The sequence below is a fragment of the Saccopteryx bilineata genome, chromosome 4, assembly GCF_036850765.1.
Source record: "Saccopteryx bilineata isolate mSacBil1 chromosome 4, mSacBil1_pri_phased_curated, whole genome shotgun sequence".
NCBI lineage: Eukaryota > Metazoa > Chordata > Mammalia > Chiroptera > Emballonuridae > Saccopteryx > Saccopteryx bilineata.
This window is the reverse complement of record NC_089493.1, coordinates 124,437,778-124,444,567: the sequence shown is the minus strand read 5'-3', so window position 1 is coordinate 124,444,567 and position 6,790 is coordinate 124,437,778. Positions and strand designations below refer to the sequence as shown.

Here is a 6,790-nt window from a genome sequence, read left to right as displayed (position 1 = left end):
AGCCATTCTAGGGCCTGAGGCAGAGGCCATGAAGCCATCCTCAATGCCCAGGCCACCTTTGCTCCAATGGAGCCTTGGCTGTGGGAGGGGAAGAGAGGGACAGAGAGAAAGGAGAGGGGGAGGGGTGGAGAAGCAGATGGGCGCTTCTCCTGTGTGCCCTGGCTGGGAATCGAACCCAGGACTCCTGCACACCAGGCCGACGCTCTACCACTGAGCCAACTGGCCAGGGCCCAAAATCTTTTTAATAAGATAGGATCTGGGGTTATTTTTTATTTTTATTTTTCTTTTTCATTTTTCTGAAGCTGGAAACAGGGAGAGACAGTCAGACTCCCGCATACCTCCAACCGGGATCCACCCGGCACGCCCACCATGGGTCGATGCTCTGCCCATCCTAGGCGTCGCCATGTTGCGACCAGAGCCACTCTAGCACCTGAGGCAGAGGCCACAGAGCCATCCCCAGTGCCCGGGCCATCTTTGCTCCAATGGAGCCTTGGCTGCGGGAGGGGAAGAGAGAGACAGAGAGGAAAGCGCGGCGGAGGGGTGGAGAAGCAAATGGGCGCTTCTCCTGTGTGCCTTGGCCGGAAATCGAACCTGGGTCCTCCGCACGCTAGGCCGATGCTCTACCGCTGAGCCAACCAGCCAGGGCCTTGGGGTTAGTTTTTGTAGCCACGGCTGGCCTATTGGCCTCTTGCCTGCTCGAACTTCCTACCCTTGGCCCTTATGTAGGGTTTGGTGTGGCTGTGAGGGGTTCTGGGGCCTTGCCGAAATGCCTCTACACCTCTCGGCCCTTGCGAGGACCGGAAAGCAAGACAGTGCCACAGCCCTTGGGGGAGTCCAGGGCCAACTGGTCAAATGTGAGGATCTTGCCCCCAGCCTTGAGGATGCGGCTTCGGGCGCGGCTGCTGACTCGAAGTGCACACACCTTCAGTTTGGGCATCTCCTGGATACGCACATCATCGATTATAGTCCCTACAACCACAGCGGTTTTGCCCTCCCAGCCAGGAAGCTTCATCTTCCGAATCATCCGAGAAAGGGACAGGTGGCCCGTTGGTGCGACTCATGAACAACCTCTTCAGCACCACTTGGTTGAGGGTCGAGTTGGTTCGTCTGGCCAGAAATCTGTATAGCTTAACCAACAGCCTTAGGTAGATGTCCTGGCTCTTGGGTTCCTTGCGCCGAACCTTTCGGTCTTTGTTGTGTCAGATGTCCACTCCCATGATGGCGCCTTCTGCTCCACCATGTCCGGAAAAGCTATCTATCTTTAAAAAAAATTTTTTTGCCCTGGCCGGTTGGCTCAGCGGTAGAGCGTCGGCCTGGTGTGCAGGGGACCCGGGTTCGATTCCCGGCCAGGGCACATAGGAGAAGCGCCCATTTGCTTCTCCATCCCCCCCTCCTTCCTCTCTGTCTCTCTCTTCCCCTCCCGCAGCCAAGGTTCCATTGGAGCAAAGATGGCCCGGGCGCTGGGGATGGCTCCTTGGCCTCTGCCCCAGGCGCTAGAGTGGCTCTGGTCGTGGCAGAGCGACGCCCCTGGTGGGCGTGCCGGGTGGATCCCGGTCGGGCGCATTCGGGAGTCTGTCTGTCTCTCCCTGTTTCCAGCTTCAGAAAAAAAAATTATTTATTCATTTTAGAGAGGAGAGGGAGAGACAGGAAAAGAGAGAGGAGAGACAGAGAGAGAGAAGGGGGGAGGAGCTGGAAGCATCAACTCCCATATGTGCCTTGACCAGGCAAGCCCAGGGTTTTGAACCGGCGACCTCAGCATTTCCAGGTTGATGCTTTATCCACTGCGCCACCACAGGTCAGGTCTATATTATCTTTTTTTAAAAGAAATAAGTAATTTTTTTTCTTTACAGAGAGAGAGAGAGAGAGAGTTAGAGAGAGGGATAGACAGGGACGGAGAGATGAGAAGCATCAGTCATTAATTTGCAACACCTTAGTTGTTCATTGATTGCTTTCTCATATGTGCCTTGACTGCGGCCTTCAGCAGACTGAGTAACCCCTTGCTTGAGCCAGCGACCTTGGTCTCAAGCTAGTGAGCTTTTGCTCAAACCAGATGACCCGCACTCAAGCTGGTGACCTTGAACCTGGGTCTTCTGCATCCCGGTCCGACGCTCTATCTACTGCGCCACCACTTGATCAGGTGAAATAAGTAATTTTTTTAAAAGACTATTCATTTTAGGCCCTGACCGGTTTGCTCAGTGGTAGAGTGTTGGCCTGGCATGCAGGAGTCCCGGGTTCGATTTCCAGCCAGGGCACACAGTAGAAGCGCCCATCTGCTTCTCCACCCCTCTCCCTCTCCTTCCTCTCTGTCTCTCTCTTCCCCTCCTGCAGCCGAGGCTCCATTGGAGCAAAGTTGGCCCCGGGCGCTGAGGATGGCTGTATGGCCTCTGCCTCAGGCGCTAGAATGGCTCTGGTTGCAACAGAGCAGTGCCCCAGATGGGCAGAGCGTCGCCCCCTGGTGGGCATGCCGTGTGGATCCCGGTTGGGCACATGCGGGAGTCTGACTGCCTCCCCGTTTCCAACTTCAGAAAAATACAAAAAAATAAAAAATAAAAAAAATAAAAGACTATTTATTTTAGAGAGGAAAGAGAAGGGGGAGGAGCAGGAAGCATCAACTCCCATATGTGCTTTGACCAAGCAACCCCAGGGTTTCAAACTGGCAACCTTAGCATTCCAGGTTGACGCTCTATCTACTCATTGTGGCACTACAAGTCAGGCCAAGTGTATTATCTTTTAAATTTCAAAATATGTTCTATAGATACCCTTAGTATGTAAGTGAAGAAACAGGCTTAGAATATACCTGGCTCTGGTATAGATTTTTGCTTTGAGTCACCTTGAGGTAGAAATCCCAGGTGCTAAGAACAGTTTAAAGCTAAATTAAAGGATTCCTCCAAGGCAGAAAATTCCAATTCACACCATTTATTAGAATTATGACTATAATCCCCTGCCTCCATTATGAAATCTAATAAGATACCGAAGGCAGTGTGACCAGGGACTTACAAAAGCTACAAAGAAAGTATTGCTCGTGAAGAGAATAGCAACTGTGCATATGACAGGGACCCTGTCTGATTGTTCCTGGTTTCTTGTGCAGGTGTGCATGTGTTCGTGAGTTGTTGGTGCATGTGCATATGCATGAGCGCACATTTGTGTTTGTGCACATGTATGCACATATGTGTCCTTACATTTCTGTGTGTTTCTGTATGCATGGGTGCACATTTGTGTTTGTGTGTCCATGCACTTGTTTTGCATGCATGTGTGTACTTGTGTATGTGCATCCACTTGTGTAGTATGCACGTGTGTTCATGCATTGTGTTCACTTGTGTTCATGTACTTGTGTTGCATGCATGTGTGTATGTGCTTATGTTGCACATATGTGTGTGAATGCACCGTGTGTGGAAATGTGTGCATGCACTATGTGTGCATCTGGTAATCACAACAGCCAGCCTGTCCTGAGTGCCTGATGCCAAGGCTCCCTGATTACATGTCCAGACTCCACTGAGGGCCTGGTACTTAACCATTTGTGCTGCGTCTCTGGAGACTATAAGACGAGGATCATGGGAAGGCCAGCTCCCCTGGTTATTCTCCACACGGAATGAATGAATCCTTGGCCAGGCCTGCACACACTGAATACTCAGTCCACATTGGCCCTTACATGAAACCCAAATTCAAGTCCAACCCAAGGCTGGGCATTTGGCCAAACCCACTCCCTTTGTCACAGAGCTGTGGGCAGAGCAACCAACCATCTGGGTTTACCCAGAATGCAGGGACTGGCAGTGCTAACACCAGGATGGTCAGTCCCTTGACTGGTGGCCCAGTGCCTGTCCCGATCAGAAAGGGCTCTCCCGCCTGAACTGTGGTGGCGCAGTGGATAAAGCGTTGACCTGGAAATGCTGAGGTCGCCGGTTCGAAACCCTGGGCTTGCCTGGTCAAGGCACATATGGGAGTTGATGCTGCCAGCTCCTCCCCCCCTTCTATCTCTCCTATGTCTCTCCCTCTCCTCTCTAAAATGAATTAAAAAAAAAAAAATTTAGCCCTGGCTGGTTGGCTCAGCGGTAGAGCGTCGGCCTGGCGTGCGGAAGTCCCGGGTTTGATTCCCGGCCAGGGCACACAGGAGAGGCACCCATCTGCTTCTCCACCCCTCCCCCTCTCCTTCCTCTCTGTCTCTCTCTTCCCCTCCTGCAGCCGAGGCTCCATTGGAGCAAAAGATGACCTGGGCGCTGGGGATAGCTCCTTCGCCTCTGCCCCAGGTGCTAGAGTGGCTCTGGTTGCGACAGAGTGATGCCCTGGATGGGCAGAGCATCGCCCCCTGGTGGGCGTGCCAGGTGGATCCCGGTCGGGCGCATGTGGGAGTCTGTCTGACTGCCTCCCCATTTCCAGCTTTAGGAAAATACAAAAAAAAAAAAAAGAAAAGAAAAGAAAAAAAGAAAGGGCTCTCCTGGCCCAGCCAGCAACCCAACTTGCTGAGTGACATTCTGTTGGTCTGGCCCTCTCTGCTTTTGTCCCAGCCTTCTTCCCTCCCCCACCCTTCAAAATCTGCCGGTTCCATGGCCATCTTTTCAGGATCCAGCTCTTTCACCTGCCGCGGACCAGCACAGCTCCTAATAACGGTGCAGAATTGAGGAAACACACTTTGTCAGAACAAAACCGATGGGACGGGGAGGACTCCTCAAACTGCCTGGTAGTATCTGAGTGCCTCACAGCCCCAGTTCACTTTATTATATAGACCTATGCAAATCAAGGACCCTGATACAAAGTTGCACATCAAAGGCTAAAGCAGGAACTCTCCCAAGGCAAAAACAGAATACATTAGTGAAATTTACAAACATCTGAAACAAAGAGTCAGAGAAAGGGCATGTATATTGCTTCCTGCTACCCAAGGAAGCAAGTGGAGTGGGTGCAAATACTCAGCATCAAAGCCAAATATGGAGATGGAGGGGGGAGAACTTAGCCTTTTGCTAAGCCTTGAATCTAAAATGGCTTTCTGCCATTAACGGTCTACAACACTCACCGGTGGTTGTAGGTATTTTGTTACATAACCCCATGGGCTGCTGCTGTCCTCAGATTCCCCTATCCCAATGGAGGTCTGCTGGGACGCCGGCCTGTGACCTGGTAGGAGAAGATAATGTTGGGCATTTAAGCAGCATGGTAGGTGTCTGCTTCCTAGCTGGGAGACTACGGCCTGGCCTTCCATACCTGTGCCCAGACCTGGTGATGAGGGTGGTGTCACTCAGAGCCCCACAGCACAACACCTTGGCATTTTGGGGCTCAGGAAGGTGGCTGGACCCTGCCACTCCATCTTTGTCTTCACAGCTCAGAGACAGCCCTTTTCTGGGGCACATGGTCCTGGCCAGGCAGGACACACAAAGCACTCATGAGGACACTGCCTCCCAGCCACAACGTACGCCAGAGTGCCCACAGAGCCCCTGCTGATGATCACAGAGCTGGGATGTGGGGTTAAGCTGCTGCCCATGTCACCAAAGGGAACAAACACCCTGTTCCCACGTCATGCCTCCACCTCTGTCCTGTCTCAGTGGGTAGCTGCCCCACCAGCTCATCACCATGCAAACCCTGTGTCAAACCACTGGTTGCATCCAGTTTTGCTTTCTACCTGCTGTGTGACTAGGCAAGTCACTTGACAATTCTGTGCCTCCATTATCTTGTGTAAAATGAGGCTAATAGGTTTATGGTGAGGACTCTGTTGAATTTAATCCCCATCCTGTGTCAAGAACCTGTGTCTGGCTCATAGTAAGGTCTGCAGAAGTGTTTGCTACCCTTAGTTGTCATACTCATCAGGGACACTTGAGGAGGACCCTCTGGCTGCTGTGGAATGGGCATTGGAGGGTGTCAGGTGCCACTGTCCAGGTGAAGACTCCCAGCTTGACTAAGGGACAGACATGAAGATCACATCAGCCGGCCGAGGGTGATTTAGCATCCTGAGCACAAGGAGGCTGTCCTCTGGTTCTACATGCTCACCTCATCTTCTCCTGCCTCTGTTGCTGCCCATGTCCAATGGGGAAGGTTGGCCACCAGCACCCTCTCTCAAATGGATCCATTTGCCTCAATGCCAACCTGAGGTTCCAGAAACCTCGGCCAGGAATATGAGGGATGCATCAGTGTAGCCAAAACCAAACCCTCAGATGCAGACATGGCGGGAGGCAAACCAAGGCCTCTCCAGCTGCCCAAGCCCCACCTGCTGACCATTACCCTTTCCAGAGGGTCTCTGTGGTGTGGTCAAGGTGAGCTTCCCCATGGACAGCCCAGGGCCAGACAGCCCATTGACCTGAGCGCAAGGCAAAGAGATAAGCCCATCTGAGCCTTTGAAAACCAGGTACTTGTATCTTTTTTGCACCCTGCTGCAGGTGCAAGGCCCTACAGACGCCTGCCTGAGATATGCCCTCTAGTGGCACCCACTGGCATGGCTGGTCCATATCCCTAAGAGCTGGTGGAGAGGCGTGATTGCATCCACCTGCCCCATCACCCACCACTGAGTGTGGAGAGAAGGAATGGGACCCTCCCAATACCCCTCCCAGCTATCTAGGGGGCAACTGGCTCTTGCCAGGTTCAGAACAGCTCTTGATGTATTTTTGCAAAATCAGGGCAGCCAGCCCCCCTCGCATCAAATGATTATTTCTTGGGTGCTGTTGGCTTGCTTAAAGCAGGAAGGCACATGCTGAGTTCAGGCAGCATTTATGTGCCCCTGAGACTTGCTGGCTGTGTGTCTTCAAGCCTCCTTCCTGTCACTGCAAGGGGACAGCAGCGCCCACATTCCCCACCAACTGGGACTAACCTGGAA

At 52.5% G+C, this 6,790-nt stretch overlaps 1 pseudogene; it reads right to left on the bottom strand.

Annotated features, from left to right (window-relative positions):
- Positions 1 to 653: 653 nt before the first annotated feature.
- On the bottom strand, positions 654 to 1,217 carry LOC136335135 (large ribosomal subunit protein eL18 pseudogene; annotated as a pseudogene).
- Positions 1,218 to 6,790: the final 5,573 nt, after the last annotated feature.